The sequence below is a fragment of the Phocoena sinus genome, chromosome 19, assembly GCF_008692025.1.
Source record: "Phocoena sinus isolate mPhoSin1 chromosome 19, mPhoSin1.pri, whole genome shotgun sequence".
Classification (NCBI taxonomy): Eukaryota; Metazoa; Chordata; class Mammalia; order Artiodactyla; family Phocoenidae; genus Phocoena; species Phocoena sinus.
In genome coordinates, this window is record NC_045781.1 from 56,811,447 (window position 1) to 56,839,080 (window position 27,634).

The following is a 27,634-nucleotide window of genomic DNA, read 5'->3' on the forward strand; positions in this document are numbered from 1 at the left end:
AAATCCTTGTCTGAAGGACCAGAAATAATTGGGGCTGGCGGCCCAGAATTGCTCCAGTAGTTACGTCCGCATCAGACTCCACCTCTGGGCCACAGTGATTGGGCCCAGCTTCGGACATGTGACTCCTGTTGGGCCAATCAGAGTCTACCACAGGGGTTTTCCCGCACTGGAGCGGGGAAGCACATGCTCTTTCTCTGAGAAAGGTGGCAGCCTGGAGGTGCCTGCAGATGTGGTTCCCACCTTCGGTGGGTGGATGGAGCTGACCCGAAAGTCACCCAGTGAGAAGGTTTCCCCCTTTTCAGTTCTCTCCCACACCATTCGACTATATCAAGGAGGAGAATGTCAGTTTGGTGGCTTCTTTTTTCTTGGAATAAACAAGAGAAAATGTCGGGGGTGGGAGGGGAGAACAGCCTTTGAGTCCCTGAGGCTCCCTCTGCCCCAGATATTTGATTAGAGGAACCGAAAAACTCTTAAGCCAATTTACTTAAGCCAGAGTGTGTTGTGTTTTGGTCACTTTCAACCAAAAGAGTCCTAATGAAATACATCTGGTAAAATTACATTTAAAAGCACATATTGGACAAACAGGATGTCTGCAAACAGATTAGGGACCGGTCTAATCGCTTTGCGACGGCCAACCTGAATTGCTTCAGAGGGAGAAGTTCTAGTCCTAGACCAGGTATCTGAATCCAAGCGTCCTCAGCATCACTGTTGCTAACAGCTGGCTTCCTGTGATAGACTTCCAGCTAGCAGCTTGCATTTTCACAACCTTACCGAGTATTTTCATATTTACCTCTTTTTCTCATCACGTCCCTTTGGTATGGTCCAGAATGACTGATTGACTGATTGATTAATTTGACCAAGCAATGTTTGCTGAGCACCTACAATGAGCTGGGCACCCCAGTGGAATGGCAAAGGTGTAAGATGGAGTTTCTATAGCCAAGCAGGTGATACTCAAGAACCATCCATTTGATAAAGAACTGGAGGCACTAAGCAAGGTTAAGCGACCTCCTCCAGGAGTCTTGGTTCTTTCGGATGGAAACAGGACCTTTTAACTTCCCAGCCCGGGCCCCTGCACCGCAGCCTTTGGTTCAAAGAAACATATTTTAAAACACACTGTATCTCACAGATCTTATCCTAGTGTCTGTTGCCTTACACCTGGCCCATGTCAGTGACCCTTATTATCTTCCTGGCCCTTGTAGACCTTTGAGTTTGCATCACAAGGTGGTCTCTTAGGTAGTTTCCAGTCTTGATATATATATATTTTTAATTAATTTATTTATTTTTGGCTGCGTTGGGTCTTCATTGCTGCACGCGGGCTCTCTCTAGTTCCAGTCTTGATATTTTTATGACTATATCTTACTCTTAAAAAAATATATATATATATACAATATCCATAAAATTTTAGACATGTGGACACTCTTTTGATCACCTCTCAGGTTATGATTGGGACTATTTCCGTCACCCAGAAAGTTCCCTTGTGCCCTTTCCCAGTCAATACCCCTCACCCTAGAGATAACTGCCCTTTTGACTTCCATCACCATCAGTTAGTTTTGTCTGTTCTCGACTGTTGTATAAATTGATTCAAACAGCATGTGCTCTTGTGTCTGCCTTCCCTCCCTCGGTGCTATGATGGAGACTCATCCACGTGGTTTTTTGTGGCAGCGGTTGGTCCGTTTTCACAGCCGTGTAATATTCCCCTAGAGGAAGAAACCATGACCTCTTCATTCTCCTGCTGGTGGGAGCTTGGGTTGTTTGAAGTTCTTGAGTGTTGGGAGTAACTGAGTGTTCTTGCACGTGCCTTCCTGTAGAACACAGTCCTAGATTCGACTGGGGATATACTCAGGAAAAGAAATTGCTTGGTCACGGGCTGTGTGCCCTTTGAGCTCTGTCCCGCCGGACAGCGTCCCAGTGAGACAGAACTCTTGTTCCTCTACTTCTTACCCTTTGCAGAGGGGCTGCATTTACACACGTCTTCCTCTCCCAATACGTGGTGAGCAGCTGGCACGCAGTAGGTGTTCAGCTAATGCGATTCCTTTTTGGAGAATGAATACTGATCAAATCCCCCTTCCCAGTCACCGCCAGCACCTGTTCACCGTCATGAGTGACATTCGAGCACTGCCCGCTATGGACCTGACCTCTAATCTCCACGAAGCCCTGAGAGGCTGGCATCATCTTGCCCGCTTCGCAGATGGTGCAGTTGGGGCCCAGCAGAGCTAATCACTCTGCCCGAAGGGTCCCAAGTGGAGCTGGGATGCGGGTCTGCCCGAGGCCCACGTGCGGTCACTAAGCTGCCTCCTGCGAACATCTCCTCCGCCTCTGGCACCCCCACAACCCACTTCCCAGGCGGCTCCTAGGGCTTGTCTGTTCCTGTGGAGCAGTTTGCAGGGACCAGTGCATTTCTAGACAGTTCGGTTCCCCTGGGAGGTCTCTAGGGTCTACGGTCTGTTTATAAATGGCCGCTGGGCCTTTTCCTTTACTGGCCATTATTGACAAATAAATGGCTGACTCACAAGAGTAAAAATACACTTCTGGTTTAGAGTTGTGTAGAGTTATTAAAAGTTTGTTGTGTCTACTCAGATGGTACAGCCACTGCCCGAGGACAAGGCAGCTGGTGTGACTGTAGGACAAGCACAGATAAACGTTCCCTCTCCTGACTCCGTCATGGCCATATGTTGTCGGTCACGGTGACAAGGCCCACGAGGTTCCAGGGGTCCGCCCCCTCTGGGGTTTGCGCGGAGCAGCAGAGCACTGCATCTGGAGCCGGGGGACCTGGGTCGATGCCACAGCTCTGTTGTCTTCCGGTTATGTGACCCTGGCCAAGTCACCTCCTTAAGCCTCTCCTCCACCCCTGCTGGAAAGTGGGGATCATATAGCTTGCCTCCTGGGGTTGGTAGGAGGTGTGAGCAAACACTATTTCAGACGACTTGCCAGAGTGACCATTTAGAGATAGAAAGGGTTGGCCTGATATGAGCTCGGAGAGGAGGGCTGTGGCCAGGGGCGCCTTCAGGCAGGGCTCAGGAGATTGCTCTGGGAAGCCGTTGGATGTTCAGGCAGGGTGAGGGCGCGAGGGCAGGGCACTGGCAGCCTCAGCTGCAGCAGAGGTGGCCGCTGGCCCTGCCAGGAAGCTGCCCCAGAGGCTGGAGAAAGAGCCGTGCTTAGTTCAAAACTCCTCCGCGGTCAGGCGCCCTTCTGCCATGAACTTCCGCAGTGCTTCAGCTCCCTCAGTGGACAAGCATCTGATGCTTCGAAAGAGAGGCAGGATTCCCTATGCAAGGAACGCAGTAAGTACTGAAGACAGGAAAAGACCGCAGTGAGCGGCAAATACAGGCCTGCTGCTCAGGCCTTTCCCACCCGGCACGCTTCTCCTGAACCTCTGAGCCTCCAGCGAGCCCTGCTGGCTGCACCGCCGGCTCGGAGTTGACGCAGGTGAGCACTCCTCTCTGCCTCTCAGCCCTGGTCCCCAGAAGCTTACCCGCCGGGCTGTGCTCAAGGGATGGGCTTTGGCAACCGTGGGGAGACAGTATTTAACATTTCCGAGACAGAAATGGCCATCCGAAAAGGCTAAAATGATATGTTTTGGCCCCGTCTCTGACCTTTGGAAGGATGCCCAGCTTCCGACAGTCTCTGACGCTGTTTTGGGGGAGGAAACCTTATGTTGAGGAAAAGCACATTGCTCTCCTTTAAGGTTCTATTCGCTCTTTTCAAAACTCCCATTTCGGGGACCCCAGACGCCGTGTCCCATCGTATTCTTCACTGCCTGCCAGTGGGGCATCCCCTGGACTCCCAGGTGGTCAGAGCCTAGACATCTGTTCCAGAAAGGCTTAAAGAGGAAAAAGTCTTCTAAGAAATAACTACTCCTACATACAAAACACTCATGGTTCCTTCCAAGAAAACATGCTCCCACAGTGATTTGAAAAAATTACCCAGTTAAATCCTTTTATCAGAAAGGGATTTATCCCCCAGTGACCAACTCGTAGAAAACAGACGTGTGCCATGATTCACAGAATGAACCCTGGTTTCCATCACTCGGCTCTTACAGACATTGTTGCCAACATCCCATTTAAAGTCCTACTTAGGGTTAAGACTCCGTGCTCACAACGCAGGGGGTACGGCTTCAATCCCTGGTGGGGAACTAAGATCCCGGGGGCTGCACGGTGTGGCCAAAAAAAAAAAAAAAAAAAGCGAAAGAGAAGAATTAAGTTCTACTTAGAATCTTGAATCTGAATCAGATACAAAACATGGTTTGATTTGGGAACAATAATGATCAGAAGAAACCAAGCACCATATTATTTAAAAGGCAGTTGGTTGAATCCATTGAAAAATCAATGCTAATGGGTTATTTATAGAATAACTACTTGTTTTTCTTTTTACCATTCTTAATGGTTTTTTTGTTTGTTTGTTTGTGTGGTGTTTTTAATGACTGAAAATTGTTTCCTGGATTAGTGTCATATTTGACATGAAAATAAACATTTTTGATTTGAACCACCAGATGACTCAAATTAGTGGAGGGAAGTAAGATTTGGCCTTGTCGGGCTCCTGGGAAATCTTGAGTCACTATCTGAATGTGGGTTTCAGTTTTTCCATTTTTAACACAAGTGATTTGGAAGGAGTCACCCCTCTAGTGCTTCTACAAAAGGGGTAGAGATTTACAGATGATTGCCTAGAACAGCACTGTCCAGAAGGACTTTCTGCAGCGACGGGAATGCTCTCTAATAGAATATACACGTGCGTGGTCTCCCGTATGGTAGCCACCAAGCACTTAGAATGTGGAGACGGCAAGTGAGGAGCTGCATTTTAAATCTGCTTCAATTGTAACTCATTTACATCTAAGTAGCCACGTGGCTGGTGGCCCTGGTTCTGGGCTGTGAGGATTCAAGGAGCGAGTCTTCAAACTGGTGACTGTGACAGAGTGTCTTCCCCATGGACCACCGTTTTCTCCTCAGAAAAAAGAGATGTTTGGGTAGATGAGAGCTTCTTAAAATTTTCCACCAGAGTTCACTGCTACAGTCAGGGTCCTGTTAGGAAAACTGAAGCAATACTAGGCATTTCAAAGGGAAGTGACTGGTTGTAGGGCATTAGGGAATCAAACCGTCAGAGAGCCTGGCGGAGGGATGTCAGGAGAGGTTGTATCCAGCTTGCAGGTTTGTCACTGTGAGTGGAATTCAAAGCCTCGACGGGCTGGTGCTGTTGCCCAGTGGTCAGAACACTGCAGGAAGGCCTTGCTGACAGGGCTGCCTTGTGGGCCCGGGCAGGGGGCTAGCAGGGGAACACAGAGGCAGCTACAAAAACGTGCATTTGCCAGATGCGTCCTCCGCGGCTGCCAGAGAAACACGGGTGGCTTCTGCCTTCCAAACCTTGTGTGAGAGCTTCTCGTCTGTGGAGAAGTGTAGCTCCCTGTCTTCCAGCCCTGTGGTACACGAGGCGGGAATCCACGTCCACTGCCCCAAAACATGCCCAGCGAGTGCTCCTAACATCACAGGAAGGTGAGCAAGTGTCCCCCACCACGCCAGAGACTGGAGGAGTAGACTGCAGGGTGGCCCAGCCCCAGGGCAAGATCGACATTTGTTGTTTTGCCTGCTCAGTATAGGCACACCTTGTTTTGTTTTGTTTTGTCCTAAATTTATTTATTTTTGGCTGCACTGGGTCTTCGTTGCTGCACGCGGGCTTTCTCTAGTTGCAGCGGGCAGGGGCTACTCTTCGTTGTGGTGCGCGGGCTTCTCGTTGCGGTGGCTTCTCTTGTTGCGGAGCACGGGCTCTAGGTGTGTGGGCTTCAGTAGTTGCGGCTCGCAGGCTCTACAGCGCAGGCTCAGTAGTTGTGGCGCACGGGCTTAGTTGCTCCACGGCATGTGGGATCTTCCCGGACCAGGGCTCGAACCCGTGTCCCCTGCATTGGCAGGCGGATTCTTAACCACTGCGCCACCAGGGAAGTCCCGGCACACCTTGTTTTACTGCACTTTGCTTTATCTCACTTCCAGTTTTTTACAAGTTGCTGGTTTGTGGCAACCCTGCATCAGGCAAGTCCATCGGCGCCATTTTTCCCACAGCATTTGCTTACTTCATGTCTCTGTGTCACATTTTGGCAATTCTCACAGTATTTCAAACGTTTTCATTGTTATTCTATTTGTTATGGTGATTTGTGATCAGTGACTGTAGGTGTTACTACTATAGCTTGGTGAAGGTTCATGGTTAGCCTTTTTTAGCAACAAGTTTTTAAAAATTAAGGTATGAATGTTGTGTTTGAGACATAATGCTACTGTACACGTAATGGACCACGGTGTAGAGTAAACACAACTTTTATATATACTGGGCAACCAAAAAATTTCTCTGACTGGGGTAGCTCAGGGAGATAGGATGCAAGCCTGGTACTCAGGCAGGCATTCTGCCTCCGTGAGGGCAGTTCCTGCCTGAGACCAGAGCCAACGTGATCCAGTGCCATGAGGGAGGAGTGTGGGCCCCACAGGGGCGTGTATACTTCTGGGTTTGTAAACAGCCTGGCGGGGCTTCAGTTGGCAGCCACAATCATTTCAGAATCTTTCTGTGGCAAACAATTTCCAGCGACTGGGCTCTTAGCTTCTTCCCTGTGTCCACGGGTCCACCAGGGTTCCTGACTGAGCGTGTGTCTTTCTGCCTTGTTACTATGAGCCCACGTCCTGGCCTGATGCTCTATCTTTCCCAGGCTTGGGGCTCTGTTTGACTTTTCTCAGTCCTTCCAGGCTCTGGGCTCCTGTCCCTGAATCCAGCATCACAGAAGACCCTGCAAGGTGCACCCAAACCTCACTGCCGCTGGTATCTGTCCTCCTACTGCTGGGCTGGCACCCTGCCCACCTGCTGGAGCTCCTGGTCCCTGGCCACCGCTGCCCGGCACCGCGCTCTCAGATTCTACAGCCGCACCTGCATCACCCAGCGTCCGGCCACCGGAAGTCATTCTGCTTCCCGACCCCGGCAAACCTTCCCAGGGGCTTTGTTGGATCTATTTCATCAACAGCTCCCACTGACATTTACATTACTCCTTCCAGACCCGTGCCGGCCAGGCGAGTGGAGAAACTGAGCCACAGAGTCGGAATTGTCCAAAACCTTCCACGTCCCCAACAAATCTTTTACCGACAGCCATTTGGAGCCCAGACGCCTTAGAAGTCATTGCAGACAGGCAGCTTCCATCAATTCCACAATAAACATTTAGCCAAGAGAAAAAACTACCTCAAATCTCAAATGATGTGAGAGTGACGTGAAGCCCAGGATGTGGGCATTGAGTCCACGCTGAGCAGAAAATCTCCCTTCCTCCCGAGTGGACCCACCTCGGCTTCAGAAGAGCCATTTCAGCTCAAGCATCACAGTGGTTCATTGTAGAAAGGGCCATCCTTGGTGTCCTCTGTACTAAAACGACAAAATGGTTTGGGTAGATTTAGGTCATTTGGGAGTTGGAGTCCTGGACAGAAGCAGACCGTGGGGGCCAGGGCTTGGTCCAGGCAGCTTGGGGGACGGGTCTGGAGGGTGCGTGACGGGCTGGAATTGAGTGGGGCTCGGGCTGTTCGTGGTTGTCAGCCCCCAGAGGGGAACCAGTGGCACGGTTGGCCTGCTTTGCACGCCGGGCACAAGGATAGGGGCAGCTGGGGGTGGAAATTTGGGGAGAGACACTGGGACATGCACTGAAACTTGAAGAGGAAATGCCAGATGCAGACCTGGAGCCGCCCTGGACACAGTGAGTCTAACTCGGGAAGCCAATAAACAGTAAGATGCTGGCGGGCGGGTTAACAAAAGCTGCCTTCGTGGTGAAGGAGTAGGAGGGAGTAGCTGACTAGCGCTCCTCTCCACGCAGGACGCGGGGCCTGGAAGCCCAGGGACTCTCCTGCACGCTCCCAGCGGGATGGCAGCCGGGGCGCCCACACACCGGGCAGAGCTGCCCACCGTCGCCGCTGCCCACAGCCCTGCTCACTCCCACCTTGCGCGGCAACGCCTCTTAGCTCGCTGCCCTCACAAGAGCTGCATCTATTCTCACACTCCCTAACACAGCGCCGTCCAGAAGAACGGTCTGCTACAACGGAACATTCCAGAACCTCACTGTCCCAGGTGGTTGACACGTGTGGCTCTTAGAGCACTGAAGTGGGGCTGGTGTAACTGAGGAACGGAATTTTCAGTCTCATCGAGCACAAACCCCTGCCTTGTTCATCGGTTTCTCTGCCCCGAGTGAGTGCCTGGCGGACAGCAAACCTGCGCTGCACGGTGACCTTGTTTTATTTTTCTCTTTCCTGCTATTTGTTGGGTCCTGGAGATCCAAGAGGTAAGTGGAAGCCGCTCTCTCCTCAGCATATATACATAAAATTCATGCAGGAATTCGACCGGCCAGGCCTGGCCATGGGTCTACTCTCTGTACAGGACCATTTTCACACCTGAAAAATGAACAATAATTCTTCAAAATAATCAGATACCAAGTAACTGCTCAAAATTTCCCAATTGCCATATCTACATCTATCTGTATTATCTGTCATCCATTTCTACCCACCCACCTCTATCATCTATCTATCTATGATCTATCATCTATCTATGATCTATATCTATCATCTATCTATTTAGCTATGTATCTATCATCTATATATCTATCACCTATCTATCTATCTATCATCTATGTATCTACCATCTCTCTATCTATCTATCGATCAACAACCACCTGTCATCTATCTATCATCTATCTATCGGTCACCTATCTATGTATCTATCATCTATCTGCCTATCAATCATTCATCTATCTATCTTCTATCTATCTGTCACCTATCTATCATCTATCTGTCTATCATCTACATATATCTCTGTCTCTATTGCCTGTTTATTTATCCATCTGTCTAACCCATCATCTATTTGCATCCATGCATCCGAGGCAGGGTGCAGCAGGGCCCACACACGCATGTGACATCAGGGCCTCCACTCTTCACTGCGCGGCCGATCCTCTCATCACCTGGTCAGTGACACGGACAGAATCAGGGGCCTTCCTCCCAGTCCAGTGCTGCTTTCTACCACCCACGCTAGCTCAGCCCCTGGGCCATGTCTGGCCAGCTCCCCAGCTGATAACTGTCAGCCCTGCCCTCCTGTCTCCCCGTCGGTCGCCAAGGATGCGCTCGCTGAGCGTGGAGCGTGGAGCTGGCAGCCACACCATCTGATACTACTCCGTCTCGGGCAGATTTCAGCACTTCGTCATCCTCCCAGTCCTGGCGCCAACGTGCGGCCAGCCCACTGCCAAGCGGGGCCGTCAGGGCCCCACAGGGGAGTCTCGCACGCTCGGACGCGGCCAGGCCATGTCGAGACAATCCTGAGCACCCAGGCAAACACCCCAGGTCTGCTCAGACTGGATTGAGCCCGACTTGCCGGAGGCCCTTGGCCCGTGTGGGCTCTGACCACCCTGGGCGCTGTTTTCAGGGCACACAGCTCCAGAAAGCAGCCCTTTTCTGCTGAGACTGGAAGCCTGGGGGCGGTGCTGTCGCAGCTGAAAAACAGATTTCCATCGGGAGCGTTTAGATATTTTCTGAAAAGTTGAAAATATTTTTCCCTTTAATTTCTCCATTTTCCAACCTGACCTCACAGTCCTACCTACTCCTTAACATCTATTTCATTCAAGCCAGCACAAATCAAAATAATAATATTTATCACGTGCGCATAATGCCTCTTTTTACCTCACGATGACCTTAGAGGGATCCTTATCACTCCTATTTTACACAGATGAAGAAGAGAGCCCAGAGAGGTTAAGTCACTTGCCCAAGGTCACACAGCAGGGCTGGGGTTTGAGCCTAAGTCTTTTGATTCCAAAGCTTGGAAGGAACTGATTGTCCATCAGACCAGTTTCTTCCTGGATGGCAAGGCCCTGGGGTACCCAGGGGCGTGAGAAGGGCAGGGCCAGGGGGTAGAACCTGGCAGGATCCCCAAGGATGCTGTGGGGACAAGGACCCTCTCCACGTGGCCGACGGGCCCAGTCCCAGAGTGGCCCACCTGTTTCACTGATTTCTCTCTCTCTCCCTCCAGAAAGAACTCCAGATTCTGTAAGAACTGCGTTTCCTCAGGATGTTTCCTTATGCTTCTCAGCCCAGGTGAATAAAAGTTGGGTGTCACCTGCCCATCAGACCCCCTGGCCAAGTCTAAGTCCCATTCAAGGGCCCCAGGACACACACACCATCCCTATTTTATAGATAGGGAAACTGAGGCTCAGAGAACAAAGGAACTCATCCACGGCCCCGCAGCTGTGGGATTCAAAGCCAGGTGTTTGCACCCCTTGGCCCAAGCACATTAGAATCAAGGGCACAGTTTCAGGAAAATACAGAATGCTGCCTCTGGGACCCAGAAGCTCACGTTCAATTCCCCTGGGATGGGGTCTAAAAGCTCCCCAGGTAATTATTGTGTTCAGCCAGGGTTTAAAACTCGATGTTCCAAGTGGGGTCCCTGGATGAGCAGTATCACCTGCAAGCTTGTAGAAATGCAGAGTCTCAGGCTCCACCCAGACCCAGTTGTTGTGAGAACAATATTTTTTCCTATTGCCTTGGGCGCTGGAATCACCCTTAGAAACAACCAGTCCTCCTGCCCCACCTACCGCACCCCTGGGTTCTGACTTAATTGGTCAGGCTGTGACCTGCACATTGGGAGGGTTAAAACCCTCCAGGTGGCTCCGATGAGTTGCAAAGTTGGAGCACCCTAGTTCAGAATCTGCTAAATTAGACTTCTGAGAACTAGGTGGTTCTCAGAGTATCTCTTTGGGGTAAAGGACTCTTTCTTTAGTGGAAATAACATTTGTATTTATTGACTGAGCAAATGAAAGAAGTCATGACAAAAAGGAGGGTTTATCAGTAAGAAAATGTTAACTTCCGGGAACATATTTTTGGAACACTGGGATAACGAATTGTAGAATCAATAAACAAGTCTACGGCTTCCCTGGTGGCGCAGTGGTTGGGAGTCCGCCTGCCGACGCAGGGGACGCGGGTTCGTGCCCCGGTCCGGGAAGATCCCACGTGCCGCGGAGCGGCTGGGCCCGTAAGCCATGGCCGCTGAGCCTGCGCGTCCGGAGCCTGTGCTCTGCAACGGGAGAGGCCACGACAGTGAGAGGCCCGCGTACCGCAGAAAAGCCAAAACAAAAAACAAGTCTACTGTTGGTGGGAATGTAAATTGGTGCAGCCATTATGAAAAACAGTGTGGCGGTTCCTCAAAAAAGTAAAAATAGAGCTACCATGTGATCCAGCAGTCCCACTCCTGGGCATATATCTGGAGAAAACTTTAAGTCAAGAAGACACACGTACCCATATGTTCACAGCAGCACTACTCACAATAGCCAAGACGTGGAAGCAACCTAAATGTCTACCAACAGAGGAATGGATAAAGAAGATGTGCTATATAGATACAACGGAATACTACTCAGCCATAAACAAGAATGGAATAATGCCATTTGCAGCAACATGGATGGACCTAGAGATTATCAAACTAAGTGAAGTCAGTCAGAAAGAGAGACAAATACCATATGATATTACTTATATGTGGAATCTAAAATACAACACAAATGAACTTATCTGCAAAGCGGAAACAGACTCACAGACATAGAGAACAGACTTGTGGTTGCCAAGCAGGGGGGTTGAAGAGGGATGGATTGGGAGTTTGGGATTAACAGATGCAAACTATCACATATAGAATGGATAAACAACAAGGTCCTAACGTAGAGCACAGGGAACTATATTCGATATCCTGTGATAAACCATAATGGAAAAGAATATGAACAAGGATATATATATACGTATGTATAACTGGATCACTTTGCTCTACGGCAGAAATTAACACAACATTGTAAACCAGCTACACTTCAACAACAACAAAAATAAACAAGGCTAGAATAGAATGGAAAATTCCAGACCACGTCGGGGGTGGCAGGAATGTTGCTCTGGTTCTGCCGGGGTGAGGCGTAAAGCATGTTTCTCATCGTGCATGTGGTACAGACAGAGGCCTGGGGGCTCCCGCGAGAGTGAGATGTGGTCCTGCCAAATTGTCCTGGGGGCCTGGACTGGGAGAGAGATGAGGTTAAGTCCCCTGGAGGCGAAAGGTCGAGCCAGCAGATTGATTAAGCAGTGGCTGGGGAGAGGGCCATGAGCTGAGTGCAGGCCATTCCCCACCACCGCTGCCAGGATTCAAGGCTTTTCCCAAAAGGGTAGTCTCCCCGTTCCGAGGCTGGCCCATGGGCTACACTCGGAGGGCAGGGGGCAGAGCCTCAGCCTCTCGGGCTGGGTGCTCCTTTGGGGAACAGGGCTGCTAGGGTTCCGTGGGGATGCCATGAGATGATCCACAGCAGACGCTGAGCATGGCAGTGTCCGGGGCGTCTGGCATAAGCCTTGGGTGACAGCAGCCTTTGGACGACGGGGCGTGCTGTCCCAAGCCTCCTGAGGGGTCCAAGGAGAGTCAGCTATGGGGCAGGAAAAGTCCAGTTCCCAGGGCGCCCTCTGAAGCCCGAGACAGAGGCTGGTCTGGGCGGGAGATGCCAGAGGGCTCGCCTGCGTTCCCAGGCCGAGATCCCCAGGGCGTCCATGGCCTCTTTTGATCTGCCTTCTCCTCTGGAGCCTCCTGTCAAGGAACCAAATCACTCTCCGACCCTGGCAGGTCCCCTGCTGCATGCCTTTCCACTATGCGTTGGAATCCTGACTCTTCGGCCACTTTAAAGGCATGGGCCCCCTGCTCCCCACATCTGCCACTCACTTCTGTAGAGGCCGTGCTGCTGGCGTGGAGGGCTGAGCGGGAGCCCCCACCCGCGGCCCCGGGGACAGGCGCCTTCCCAGAGCCCCAGGGGCCTCTTGCCAGGTGACTTCAATTTGCTGTGACCCGGTACAAAGCATGACTTCGTGTGAATAGTATGTGCCCCTGGTGACATTTCCATTAGCGACCTGGGTCCAAGAGAAGCTCGGAGCATCTTGCAGGCCTGATGAGACCCACTGTCTCTACTCCCCCCACACCCTCCCAGCCGCCCTCCTCCCACGGCCTTGGGCCCCTGAAGATGCTGGGGGGTGCCGAGCTCAAGCGCTGTGGGTGGTGTGTGGAGTTGACGCACGACCGGGCCCGGCCCGACTGCTGGGTGCAGCGCTGGGCGGACGCCAGGCACCCGCTGGTCTTTGACCCTCACAGCTGGCGGGGGATCCCCAGAAGCCTACCCTGGGAGAAGAATCCAAGTACAGCCCTTTCTCTGGACACGTTCTGGTCATCACTGCAACGGAACAAATAACCCCGACACTTAGCGGCTTAAGACAACGGTGTCTTTTCTTTCGCTTACGAGTCTGCGACTGGGCAGGGGCTTGTGGGGACCCCTCGTCTCTGCTCCACTTTCTCGGAGGCCTTGTCTCCACGATGGGAACTGGGGCAGTGGGGTGAGGCATCTCCCTCTGCACGTAGGTGCTCGCACTGGGCCGCGAGGAAGCCGCCTTTCCTACAGGGTGGCTCAGGTGCTCTGAGAGCCCACAGGGGAAGCTGCAAGCCCTTCTGTGGCCTAGTCTAGAAGTCACCCGTGTCACCTCCCAGTATTCTACTGGTAATCTAGAACCAGCCCCGATTCAACGAGGGCCACACGAAGCACGGGCTGCTATTCTGTGCCCAGCTCTGGGCTAGGTGTGGCGATACAGCCACGAACAAACTAGAGGAGGATCTACACTAAATGGAAAAAGATACACCATATCGAAACCTAAGTCAGATGCTGTTCCCCTGCTCAAAACCCTCCAGTGGTTTCCCACTTCACTTGGAATTAATGAAGTCTTTGCAAGATCCCACAGACCCTGCTCCCCTCGCCCACCTCCACCCGCCTGTCCTCCACATACCACCCCCCGACCCCCTGCCCACTCTGCTGCAACACACCAACCGTTTGCACGCACAGACAGCTGCCTTGGGACCTTTGCACTGGCCGTTCCATCCCCTCCTCCCAAGACACCCTCCATCCTCACGTCCCTCTGACCATGCTCAAATGCCAAATGTCCCGTGCCCCTGTGTGACATCACTGCCCCCTCCACCCACCCCGCCCCACCCCCAGCCCCTCTCTGCTCCTCTTTAAACTTCCTTGTAAGCTCTGCTCTCACAGATTTGGAAAATGGCCTCTCTGATAGACTAGGGACTCACGCGACAATCATCGCCAACAGACTGGGCGTCCTGGTCATCACTTTGCCATGAGAAATAGTCACACGTGGGCTTTAACCATCTTACTTCTGTGAGGTTAGTTACCACCGGGGGAGATCGCTGCCCTGCGTTTTCAGTGCCAGGAGGAGGGGGCTGAAGCGTCTGGCCTGTGGTCAGAGCCCTGACCTCTCACCTTCCACCAAACAGTACAAAGTGGATGGTGTCTTCCTTAATAGGAATTCAGAGCAGAAGGCTTTTCCTCTTCTCTCCTCAGGCACACATCGGCCTGCAGCCGGCCTTCCATGAGAAATGCACACACTGAGGCTCCAGCTGGGGAGAGGAGGAGGAAACAGGAGTCCCGGGGCTCTGGGCGTATGGGATTTACCAGCATTTCAGGGTTTTCAAGCTACATCATGGCACCACTGCACCACCCTCCACCCCTTTCCTTATCCAGGCTCCCCAGCGATTTGTGGGATCCACTCACGAGGACAGAAATCTGGGGATCCTGAGGGAGGAGTAGGACCACCGCGCTCTCTGTGCCTCGCAAGGATGTCGCATCACGGGGTGAGACTGAGCATCTGGGGGTCTCTCTCCGCCCTAAACATTTCCCCACGGACTCTCAGCGCGTGTTGTGAGAAGTCTGGCCTTCGGAGGAAGTGGTTTTCATCCCTAAGACGAAAATGCTGGCGTTTAACCCAAACAACTTTGGATCAATTTTTTTCTTTTTCTTCTTTCTTACTCTCCTTTTCTCTCTTTTTGGGGAGAGGAAAGTTATCGATTGGGTAAACACAGATGTGTTTAATGTTTTAAGTCAGTTACCAGTGTATGTGGAGTCAACTAAATATCTCTGGGCAATAATTAGCCCAGAGGTTCTTCATTATGGCTGTAAATGGGAGGCCGCTGATGAGAAAGATTTTTAACGTATGGATGACAGAGTTCAGTAGTGTTGGACATTCGCTAACTGTTTCCACATGATCCTTTAACGTCAGTGAGAGTGCAGGGCTGACTTCTAAGCTCTCTGGTGAAAACCCAGAGACCATCTCCATCACCAGCTCCAAACTACTGTTAGATGCCTAGTTATACGTTATTAACTAGGCTTCTTCTGGGTCCTTTCCGTGTCAGTCGTTCATAGGCAAGAGTATAAACACCTACAGCATGAGCGATGGTCGTGTCAGGCTGCACCGTCCAGGATGGCTGCACCCATCTACCGCAGCTCCTGCTCTTCCTGCACGGAGATGCTGACCGTCCCCTACTCTTGCATCTGTCCAGGCTGGTGACTGTAGTGCGAGCCATGCTGTGTGACAGCTGAGGCTCAGACATGAAAGGTGATGCTGCGTCCACCTGGACCCCCGGGGATGCTCAGCCTTGGAACCCAGTTGCTATCCCCTGAGGAAGCCAAACAGCCACCCGGAAGGGCCACATGTGAGCGTCCAGATCCCGGCCCATCTGAGGTCCCCACCAGCGTCGACCACCAGCCAGGTGAACCAGAGGACCTTCAGACGATTCCAGCCTCCACCTTGACCGGTCCTGGGTGATGCTGAGCGGAGTAGAGATGAGCCGTCCCTGCCAAACCCTGCACAATGCAGAGATGTGTGAGCAAAATAAATGTCATCATTGTTTCAAGCCACTGCCCTTTCGAGGGTTTCACTCTGCAGCAAGAGATAACTGGCACACTGGAGGTACAAACCCAGTGCACAGAGAGCTTTTTGCCCTTGGCTGGCTTGATCTTATTTTCTTTTATCTCAATTATAAGTCATTTTGTTGGATTATTATCTTGGTTCTATCATGTATTTAAACGCACTGAAAAAAAGGTTTTTTTTTTTTAAATCTAGGGCAAAATTCACAAAACATAAAATTAATCATTTAAAGCGCACAGTTCAGTGCCATTTGGTACTTTCACAACACTGCAACCACCATCTCTATCAAGTTCCAAAATATTTTCATCACCCCAGAGGGAAACTCTGTATTCATTGAGCAGTTGCTTCCCGTTTTCCCCTCCTCCAGCCCCTGGAATCACCAGTCTGCATTCTGTCTCTATTGGTTTATCTGTCCTGGACATTTCGGACAAATGGAATCATACATGTTCTCCTGTGTCTGGCTTCTTTCACGGAGCATAATGTCTTCAAGGTTCATCTGTGTTGTAGCCTGTATCACAGATCCATTCCTTTTATATGCCTGAATAGTATTCCACTGTGTGGATGGACCACATTTGGTTTAGCCATTCATCAGTTTCTGGACATTTGAGTTGTTTCCACTTTGGGGCTATTATGAATAGCGCCGTTATGAATATTCCAGTATTTTCTCAAGTCCTTTGTTTTCAATTCTTTGGGGCATATTCCTAAGAGTGAAACTGCTAGGAAGATAAGAATCTTTTTTAAACACCAACAGTGCCATCTAATGCATGCAGTGGTGAGAGGCTGAGAATCTCTTTCACTGAATCATCTGAAGTCTCAAGAAGTGACAGCATCCCAGGTAAAACAGGACATTTAAGATCTATTCTTATGGCTTTTAAGAGACCAAACGTTCACCCCCACAAAAAATGCTGGAGAGGGGCGTTTGCTACTGCTTGTTATTTAGATTCGTAGTGATGAAGATGTTTTAATGACATTTGGAAAAAATATAACCCGTGGTAGGTCACACTTGGAAACTGCCATTTTTGTAAGTCCGAATAATCAACTATTGGCAACTTCCTATGGTTCCACTTAACATCAACTAGAGTAGACTCTGCATATCACAGAAACTTAACCCAGCTTCATCAGATGAAGTCAGGCTATGAGGCTTGATTTTCCTGTGCGACAAGGATTCCAAAGATGGACAGGCCAGCACACTGCAGTGGCTGAGGGGCTTGTTAAGAACTGGGTCTCCTTCTGGCTTACTGCCCTTGGTCCTGAGTACAGGCACTAAGCCTGCATTTCAGGCACGGAGGAGGTGATAAGAAAAGGGGAAGAGGTGTATGCCAAGATTTTATTTAAAACAAAGCAAAACACGCACACACACGATAGCTTTCCTAGAAACCCACGTCTGTGGACAGACATCTGTTCACATCTCGTTGGCCAGAACCGGGTCATTTGGCTGCCTCTAACTGCAAGGGATGCTGGGTATTTCTTTATTTTGATGATGTTTTATTTTGGAACAATTTTAGATTTTCAGAAAAGCTTCTGAGACAGTGCAGAGGGCTCCCACATACCCTGCACCCGGTCTCCCCTTCTGTTCCCCTTCTGTTACTATCTTCGCACCCAGTCTCCCCTTCTGTTACTATCTTCCACCCCAATGGCACACTTTCAAAAGTAAGAAGCAACACTGATACATACAGTTAACTAAACTCCAGACCTTATTTGGATTTCACCAGTTCTCCCACAAGGTCCTTTTCTGTCCCAGGGTCCCATCCAGGGTCCCACACTGCATCTAGTCATCACGTCTCCTTAGCCTCTGCTGGGCTGTGACAATTGCCGAGACCTTCCTTGCTGTCATGATCTTGACAGTTTCAGAGAGGAATGCTTGGCTGTTTTGTAGAATGTCCCCCAGGTTGAGTTTGTTTGTCAGCTGGGCTTTTCTCATGCTTTGACTCGAGTTATATGCACAGAGATATTGGGGCGGGGGCATCACATCCACATGACTTATCACCGGTGACGTTGCCCTTGGTCACCTGATCAACATAGTGTCTGCCGGGCTTCTTCACTCTAAAGCTACTATTGGTCTCCATCCTTTGGAAACAATGCAGTAATTCAGCGCACACTCGAGGGCGGGGTGAGGCTCCACCTCCTGCGGCAGAGAGCATCCACGCAGATTATTAAGGATTCTTCTGGAAGGAAGAGTGATGGCTCCGCTGTCACCCTGAATAAAATCGGGGTCCTCTTGGTAAGGAAGTAGGGGAGCATGGATATTACATCCTCAGTTGTGAATGGGGGTACCAGCATTTGCCTTATCTATGTGGATAAGAGGATTTTTACTCTACTTTTTAATGCTGGGACTTCCGGAAGCTTGGAATAATGGTTGGGGCTCTTATCTGAGGTTGGCAAACTTTGACAGGTGAGTTTATTTATTCAGGACTTATGTAGTGGAGATGGGGACAGTCGCTGGGGCCACAATCGTGCATGGATTGTGGCAGACACAGCTATTGTCACCCAGTATCACTTTCCCTTTCCCTTAGTAATAGAATCCCAGGGCTTCAGCTGGGTATGTGGCTGTCCAGGTAAGGACTTCATTTCCCAGCCTCCCATGCATGGTCGTATGACTAACCTCTGGCCAGTGGGATACGAGTGCAAGTGACGTAGCCAACATCTGAATTAAGCCATGGCCCAGGTCTCCAGGATGGATAAGTGGGAAGAAGAAAGTGACCGCTGGTTCTTACTCTGTACTGGAGTAGAAGCTTTTGGTATGGTGGTCTCTTGGGTCAAAGCTGTGGCATCAGTGATTGTAAGATACCCGTAAATTCTACACCTGTGGGTGACTCAGATGACGGTGAATTCACCAAAGAGAACTTTGTCCTGGGGCCACCTCTCGTCGTCTGTGTCAACTTGAGCAAACCACACCACTTCCGTGCCCCTCTGTGAACTTCTCTGTGAGTGTCAGTGCCTCTCTCGCAGATAATCAGGGAGATCCAACGCGCTGTTATGTGAGGTACTCAGTGCGGAGCCTGGAAGGCGGTGTCTCACCAACGCGCTGTTATGTGAGGTACTCAGTGCGGAGCCTGGAAGGCGGCATCTCACAAATGTGCGCTTCTATTTTTCTTATTGTTATGATTATTACCACAATGTTTGTAGAATTAGAAAAAAACATTTATGATAATAGGGTCAGAGACCATAGTCTTCCTCTGTTTCTTGTGGGGTTTTTTGGCGGGGGTGGGGGTGGGGGTGGGGTGTGGTCCGTTTATTAAACATGACTCTAAACTGTAGCCCTAACAAGGCTAGTCTTAAATGTATGAAACGATTTCCAAATTTGGGACCCATGAACCACTTCAGGGCACGGGAATTAGTCTGCATTCCAGATCAGTTAGGGAAATAGTTTGCAGCAACTACGACATTTTGGAACACATCAAATAAGAAGAGAGATGACTGTTGTATGTCAGAGTCAGAAAGAAAAAGTAAGGCATTTCTGTGTGATTTCAAGAATGGTTCACTCACAGAGTCCCCTCTGGAGACGCAAGAAATAGCAGGCCTATGTCAAAACCACAGTGAACTTTTCACTGACTCAAAGACCTCCCACCCAATCCCAGGGGATGGGGTAATTCAGTGGAGATTAAAGGCTCACTCAGTCCTGGTAACCAGAGAAACGCAAGTTCTATTAGGTTACCAGTTCCATTTTTCTGCCAAGCAAAAAGGCAGAGTTTCCCCGGAGGAGACAGAATATTTGCTCTCAGCCAAAAGACCCCAGAGGACCAGAGCTGTTTAACCGAGATTACGAAAAAGAAAAGCAGTTGAACTGCGCAGCTTTGCTGGGCCTGGACCTTACCGCCAGCCCCACGCTCTGAGCTAAAGCCCCTGGCGTTTAAATCAATGAAAAATGAATAATGCACTTAGTTAAACATTTCCTCCCACCATGAAAGTCCTCGGTCACCCTAATTTCTTTTTCTACTTGACATTTTCACGTCTTTTTCTGACCAGATATCCAAAATGAAATCTGGCACTCTGAGGACAAGTGCTCTCTATGCAAGTTTTCGCCAGCGTTCCATTAGGAGCTTTGAAACTCAACACCCTCTTTTTATCCCATATTACTTCCTCCCCTGGAACTGTTCAATCTCTACTCAGCAATCCCATTAAGACTTTTCACTTCCATTTTTTTAAAAGCTGATAAAAACGTGTAGGTGTTTGAACCCCATCCAGGGAGGTCGGCTTCCAAGCTCAGCGGAGAGCAGAGGGCTGCCCTGGGTGTGTGGGGCGCTGCCGGGCGCTGGGCCCCCTCCCTGGCTGCCCGCCCATGCCCTCGGGGTAGGGAGGTGGCCCATTGTGGGCACATGTGTGGCCTCTGCCGCATGCTCTGGGGATGGTGGGATCATTGCACAGATTTTTACGTGGCTGGAAGTGCTTGTTTTCATCTTCCTGGTAAGTGGCTGAGCTTTGTAAAAGAAGAGAGTGACTTAGCGGGAAATGGCGGGACTAACACAGTATTGTACCATGTGGAGCCGACCAATGTATTCATGCCTTTCCCCTTCTTTTTCAGGGAGGGGAGTTGCCAGCTTTGTTGCAGGGGAGGGAGGGGCGGAGGAGCCTGTGAGGGTGTCCACGGAAGACCTGTGGCCACCCTGGGAGAAGGGGGAGCTCTGTTTCTGCAGCAGACGGTGGCCTGTCCCCAGAGCCCGTCCCTGTTCCACCTCTGCTCTCGTCTGCAAACACCTCCCAGAGGCCTAGCGCCCTGGCTCCGGTGTAGGTTTGCCCCACGGGGAGCCCTGGCTGAGACCAGAGGTGGAGCGCTCTCTCCATCTCAGCTCTCTGCATCTGAGCCTCCTTGGTGCTTCCAGCCCTTCCTCCGTGGTCCTCAGATGGACCGGGGTCAGCCCCTGCTCTGCTATTGCCTGGCGAGGGGCGAGTGAATCCGTCTCTCTGAGCCTCAGTTTCCACAACCATTCAGTACAGCCACTCGCACCGACCTGGCACTTGGCTGGGACTCACCGAGACCATGGTGGTAAAGCACTGCTCAGCACCTGGTCCCCGCGGGGCTATTCTCATCGGCGTTGGGAGTCGCACGCAGCCCACCACCTGTGCCATCCGAGTGCCACGGGGACAGTGCTGTTGGAGGACACAGCAAGCAGTTAAACTAAAGCCGCATATATCGATCTCTAGCATTGGACGTTATTTTAGTGATTTTTATCAGAGCATCTCCCCTTCCCAGGCCCCTTCGGCATTCCTTCTGTGATCTGACGAGGAATTGTGTCAGGGAAACACTGCCTGTGGCTGTTGGGTGACCGACTGGATCTATGCCCCGCCCTTACCTCTGCAGCAGCTGGTCAGCTTTTCCTGTCATTCAGCCAGCATCTCAGGCACTGCTGTGTGGGGGTCAGTCATGACAGGGAGTCGTCAACAATCACAATTACAACAGCAGCTGATGTTTACCGAGCCCCCTTCAGTGCAGGTTCCCAGCAAGCGTCATATTGGCTTTTGTCATTGATTATTCTCCTATTTCACAGATGTGCAAACTGAGGCTCTAACTGGCTGAGAAACTGTGCTAAGTGCACACATAACAGCAGCTGCCCTGCGTGTGCTGCTTGTTCCCTGGACACACGTGTTCTCTGGGTCCTTCTGTACTCGGACTTGGTCAGTCCTGAGGCCGATACCAGGAGGGAAGTGCCGTTATCACATTCATGTTGCAAAGGAAGAAACTCGAATACGTGACCTCACTGCCAGGGCCCGGCTGCTAAGGACAGGAGGAAACTTGCATCCAACTGGGAGCTGGACACAGAGCCCACGCTCCTGGAGGCAACGGGGTGAGCACCGTCTGAGTCTGGGTCTTCCCAGAGCACAGCCTGACATGTGGCTTGGGCAGTGGTGTGTTGGGAGTGAGACGGGGAAGCCAGAAAGGCAATAAACATTCGTTGGTGATGCTTTCCTGCTGTGGGCATGCGGGCGGGCCAGGGCAGGGTCCACTGAGGGCCCCGAAGCTGGGGACGCACCCCGGGATGCGCCTGGGGGCACTGACTCCTTGGCCCGTCTGGCCTGTCCTGGGTGGGGTTGAGAAGGTCCTCAGGAAGCCGTTGGCATGTGTGATGCGGCCTGCCGATGACCTGTGGGGGCTGAGGGCTGCTGGGCGGGCTCCGAGGTAAGTTCTCTGTCGTTAAGCCCCTTTCACACTTACGGTGCCCGGGACTCGTCCCAAGTCCCATCAGAAAGGAGCTGGAGGACACGATGGCAGTGGACAGGACCCTTGCTGGGGGTGTCACTGTGGACTTAGCCCCTGCCCAGCACCCACAGGGAAGCAGAGCCAGCAGCGGAGTCCGCTGACATCCCAGAGGGCCACACTCTGTCCTGGCTTCTCAGACCTCACGCAGACGGCAGGACATCAGGAGGAAAGGTCAGGCCCGTCTCCTCCCGCTGCTCCAAGTTCCGCGCGAGGGGACTCCGCGTGATCCGCCTCGGGGGCTTCCGTTGCGGATTGGCCGCTCCCTCAGCGGGTGCTCTCCGTTCCTCTGGGACCTCAGGATCCTATGATGAGTGTGACGGATGCCAGTCCTCGGCTGACAGGCACAGCCAGGGGCCCCGCACCCTCGGGGAAAGTGCACTGTCAGGGCCGAGTCTCTCCTGGTGCCTGACCCCAGCCAGCGTGGGGCTGGGAGCCAGGTACAGAGATGCGGCCGGCGTCGCTCCTGGCTGCGGGGAGCTGCCCCAGGAGAACATCATTCACGGAAGAGCAGAGCCCGCAGAGGCCACCTGATCCGCTTCTGGAGCGTTCAGAAGAGAGGGGAGTGCGCGGTCCTGCTGAGGTTTAGTGAGTGTAAGCCTTGTGACGGCACCGGGTTCAGCGCTTACAAATACTAACTCACCGAACTGCAACAGCCCCGCGGGCTAGGGTTGCTCTTTATCCCACCTGCTGCAAAGAAACTGAGGCTCGCAGGGGTTAAGTGCCTTGCTGAAGGTCACCCGGTGGTCTGGCTTGGAAGTTCACACGTGAAATCCCTAGGCCATGCGGCCTCAGCTCCATTCGGAATCACAGCAAAGTGTAATAGAGAAAAAGCCTCTGGAACAGCTCATATTCACAGAGTGTTTATTAAGTGCCAGGCTCTAGGGGAAGTGCTTTCTGTGGCTTCTCCGCTGAATCCCGACAGCAACCCGCGAAAGTGGCACAATCAGCATCTCCGTTTTGCAGATAAGCGAAGTGAAGCTCAGAGAGGTTGCGTAACTGTCCCAGGGTCACTCAGGTTGGAATCGTGGAGCTGGGATCTGAACCCTGGCGACTGGGCTCTGAGCTCACCCTCTTGGGGGAGTGTTGACTTCTAATGCAAAACCCAAGGGACAAGCCACATGATATCCCAAAAGACACTTTTACCATGAAAATGGGAAGTGTCGATGTTTTCAGGCCTGCCCTTGCGTCTTGTTCACGCACGGTCCAAGCGCTCACAGAGCGCACGGGGTCAGCACTGACTGAGGGGGTGTGAGCTCGCTTCATGATTGGCCCCTTGGGAGACAGCGGCTCCTCAGGACGGGACCACAGAATATTTTCCGAGATGCCTCCAGGTTTAGCTCATCCTTCAAAGTGTGCCTGATGGAATAATCCCCCCAAGAGATGCTCCAGAGAAACAGAGCTCCAGGGCCAAGTATGTTTGCAAAAGCGCCGAACGCTACACTCCCTCCTGGAGAGTCAAAATGCCCCTCAGCCCGTGAGAGGCGGTAAAGGTCGTAAGATGCATAAGTTCCGGGGATCTAATGTACAGCGGGGGATTACAGCTAATAATACTGTATCACGTACGTCGCTGAGAAAGTAGATCTTAAGTGTTCTCACTACAGAAAGAAGTAGTAACTGCGTGCCAGGCTGGAGGCGCTACTAGCTGATGCTGAGCTGGTAATCATTTCGCTACGTATAAAGGTATCACATCAACGGGCTGCACACCTTAAGCTTACACCATGTTAAGTGTCAATTATATCTCAGTAAAGCTGGGAGGAAACTGAGGCATACCCCTCAAAGAAAAAATAAATACAAGAAGATGTTTCTCAGACTGATTCCTTACCCAACACAAGTTCACGTGCCAGATGCACACTGAGGCCAAACAAACATCAGAGTTCAGAGCAGAGAAAGGTTTGCTGCAGGGCTAAGCAAGGAGATGGCTGACTCTTGCCCCCAAAACCGAAACTCCCTAACGCGTTTCAGCAAAGCACTTTTACAGGCGAGGTGAGGGAGGGGTGTGGTTAGTTGTCGCAAACTTCTTGGTTTCGGAATCCTTTGTTCTTGCAGTCTTTATTTGTTGCTTTAAAAAAAAAAAAAAGATGAGAAACTATGATACTATAACGGTCCTTCCAATGAATCCACAATAGACAGCATTATGGGGAGGAATAGATAAATCATCTAGTGTTCACTAGCTGGAGATTTTTATTTTATTTATTTCTTTTAAAAATGAATTTATTTGTTTATTTTTGTCTCTGTTGCGTCTTCGTTGCTGTGTGCGAGCTTTCTCTAGTTACGGTGAGCGGGGGCTACTCTTCGTTGCGGTGCACGGGCTTCTCATTGCGGTGGCTTCTCTTGTTGCGGAGCACGGGCTCTAGGCGTGCGGGCTTCAGTAGTTGTGGTACATGGCCTCAGTAGTTGTGGCTCGTGGGCTCTAGAGTGCAGGCTCAGTAGTTGTGGCACACGGGCTTAGTTGCCCCGCGGCATGTGGGATCTTCCCAGACTAGGGCTCGAACCCGTGTCCCCTGCATTGGCAGGCGGATTCTTAACCACTGCGCCACCAGGAAAGTCCTGGAGATTTTTTTTTTTTTTTGCGGTACGCGGGCCTCTCACCGTTGCGGCCTCTCCAGTTGCGCAGCACAGGCTCCGGACGCGCAGGCTCAGAGGCCATGGCTCAGGGGCCCAGCCGCTCCACGGCATGTGGGATCTTCCCGGACCGGGGCACGAACCCGTGTCCCCTGCATCTGCAGGCGGACTCTCAACCACTGCGCCACCCGGGAAGCCCCCTGGAGATTTTTAAATACACACTTTTAGACCCTGAGAGCTCAAAGAGACAAAAATAATACACATATGGACAATAACATAATAAGTTTGCTCTAGTAGAACCGTATAGAACTTTATGTCCAACAAACAATATAGTGATTTTTTTTTTTTTTTTTTTTGCCACATTGCACAGCTTGTGGGATCTTAGTTCCCCACCCAGGGATTGAACCTGGGCCTCGGCAGTGAAAGCGCTGAGTCCTAACCACTGGACTGCCAGGGAATTCCCTATAGTGATATTTGTACCCTGGCTCTTAACACATTCCTTTCTTCCTATCTTCCTTCTGCTCAGCCGTCTGAACCCCATTCTGTTCTTTTCTGACATGTTCTCAGTGTACTCTATGATTTTAAAATGGCTTGTGCTAAGCATTGAATGAGCATTGAATGTCATTTGCAAATTACTTTGAGTTTGTGGCTTTGAAAGAAGGGTTATGTAAAGTATTGATAGCTGAACTACTTTCTCAGGGGGCGGGTTTGAAAAAATGGCAGATCAAAAGCTTCTTAAGAATGTGTATGGGTATGTGTTGGGAGTCTGTTCTGTCCAAAGGGAATCTCTGGCAGGTATTAATTTGAGGGAGAAAAAAGGAAGTTTTTAAAGGCAAGTCATCACTAGGAGGAAAGAAAGGGAAAAGGAAGAAAAATTACAGCATGTTTTAATTGTGACTCGGAAACTTTATAAACACAATTTACACATGTATCACTTATAATCATTTTCCTGGCCAGAGCAATAATTATGATAAATCCTTTGTCAACCCTGCTTAGGGGTCTTTATGAAGTAGTCGGAAATTAGTTCACATACTAGAGAATACTTCAATAAAAATCCGATCCAACCCAGCCTCTCTGCACATGGAATTCCACACGGCTTGTAATCAGATGTTCACCAAATCACACTTTTTCACTGCCAAACGCCTTGGCAGGTTAGCATAAACAAGTCTTGAATTCATTAAGTCGCATTTTTTAGTCTTCTAATTAGCTAAAAGTTGTACATTTCAAGCACAGCATGTCAAGAACTCAATTTCAAGGTATAATGATACGGCAAAGGTGCAAAAGTCATGGCCTTTTGTCAAAAATGTTGGTTGATGACTCTCTGCTTAACTGGTCTTGGGCTGGCTTTGGGAGATGTGTACAGAGGGGCTGGCAAGGAAGCATTCCTAACACATGGTCCTTCTTCCTAAAGAGTCACCCACTCCAATCTCTATCTTTTCCAACACCATCAGAGGCTGGGATGCTAGAAATTAGGTCCTCCCACACATTCACCTAATGTGAACATTTTTTAAAAACACTTTCAGTTTTCTTCCCCCTCAGTGATTTCACATCAGCAAACTCAGCCACAATCCATGTCTTATCATGATCATGTTGAAACATAAACATTTCTCGCAATAATGTTTCACACACTCGTCTGTAGTGCATTCATGCGAAAATGACAGCGTCCCGGTAGTATTCCAGCTCATTTGTTTAAACTTACAGTTAAGTAGAGAAGACTCAGGGTGGGGACAGCAAAAGCAGATTCTGAAATGTCAGACCTTAAAGACCACCAAATCTGATTCTCTCCCGTGTTAAAACTGAAAGCTGAAAAAAAACCCCCAAAACCAATCGGGTTCAAAAACAACAACAAAAAAGTGAAAGCTGAGACCCAGAGGGGAGGAAACTCACTCAAGTGTACATGGTTGATTAGCAGCGGAGCGGGAATTTGAAGAGGATAATCACATCTGTCTTTCAGAGCATGCTTCACTTTGCTGAGACGCTTTGCCTTTCTGATCTCACCTCACACTCCGGGGAGCCCGCGGATCAGGGAGCTGGGTGCCGTGCCCCCATCTCACTGCTGAAATACTGAGGAGAAAGAAGGCCAAAGGTCCTGCATGAGTACACGTAACCACTGGGTGCTAAGGCTACAATCCAACTCTCCTTAAGTTCAGATCATGTCCTTTTCATTAGATCAGGGGATCCTGGGGGCTTTCATAAAGGACAAGGAAGAGTGTCCATGAGGCAGTGGCTTTCGAACATTTTAAAACACAGCCCTGATAAGAAGTCATTTTACCTGGGTCTCTGGGGCAGTGGGGGATGCTACCTGGCCTCCATTCTCTCTTTCTTGCTTTTAGTGCTAGAACCCCCTAAGTTTGCGTGGGCACCCAGTTGCTCAGCTGGAAGACTACATTTCCCATCAGTCTCTCCTAGCAAGTGGGTATGACCCGGAGGCTACCTTACGGCCTATAGGATGTGGGAAGAAGTGTGTGCACCTCAGGTGGGGCCCCTGGAAAAGGAAAGCACCTGCCTTCCGCTTCCTCTCCACCCTCTCCTGTGGGCCGTATGGCTTGCTTCAGGCAGGGGCCAGGCCAGGCCAGGTTGATGAGGGTCACACCCAGGGGAGGTGGAACACCCTGGGAAGGATCTGGGGGTCTAGATTATCCCACAGAGCACAGCTGTCTACTAACCCTGACCCCCCCTGCCCACCTCTGGCTGGGTGCAGACAGGGAAGCAAACTTCTACCTTGTTGAGCCACTGTATTGTGTGTCCCTTTAATACAGCAGCACAGCGTAGCCCTAACGTGCCCAGGCTACACTCACCCACACACGTGCATACACGCGCGCGCACACACACACACGCACGCACAAAACAGATGTTTCAGAGATGAAGCCACTTCCTACCATGTGAATAGTGCCTTGGTCTAGCCCATTCCATTCCATTCTGCCCTGCTCTACTTTTTTTTTTAAAAAAACAAACAAACAGATATGGCTCCTTCCCCTGACCTCATGATCCGCTAATGGGTTACGACCTGCAGGACTAGAGCACTTGTCTAGCGACAATGCATTAAACTTTGCCGAGGGACCCTTGAGCAAAGCAGTTTGCAAACAGAGGTGGAAGGAAGCACCTACCCTGGCAGTTACGACAGATATGCACA